The sequence below is a fragment of the Phalaenopsis equestris genome, unplaced genomic scaffold, assembly GCF_001263595.1.
Source record: "Phalaenopsis equestris unplaced genomic scaffold, ASM126359v1 Scaffold200747, whole genome shotgun sequence".
Classification (NCBI taxonomy): Eukaryota; Viridiplantae; Streptophyta; class Magnoliopsida; order Asparagales; family Orchidaceae; genus Phalaenopsis; species Phalaenopsis equestris.
Genome location: NW_018220555.1, coordinates 10,164 through 10,409, shown reverse-complemented (window position 1 = coordinate 10,409; position 246 = coordinate 10,164).

Below are 246 nucleotides of genomic sequence, written 5' to 3'. Positions count from 1 at the left end.
TTGAATACATCCAAATTTGTCAAAATTTCCAAAAATGACCAAATTACCAAGATACCCCTCCATGACCCAAAATCTAAAAATTCCAAAAATTCCCAAAAAATCCCAATAAATTCAAAATATTCCCAATTTCATTTTGTCCTACTACACCTTGGTCGAATTTGGTCAATTTAACCATTTTTGACAAACTCCCCAAATTAGCCCCAATATTGGCTAACATCCCAAATCTCAACAATTGAATGCCTTAGA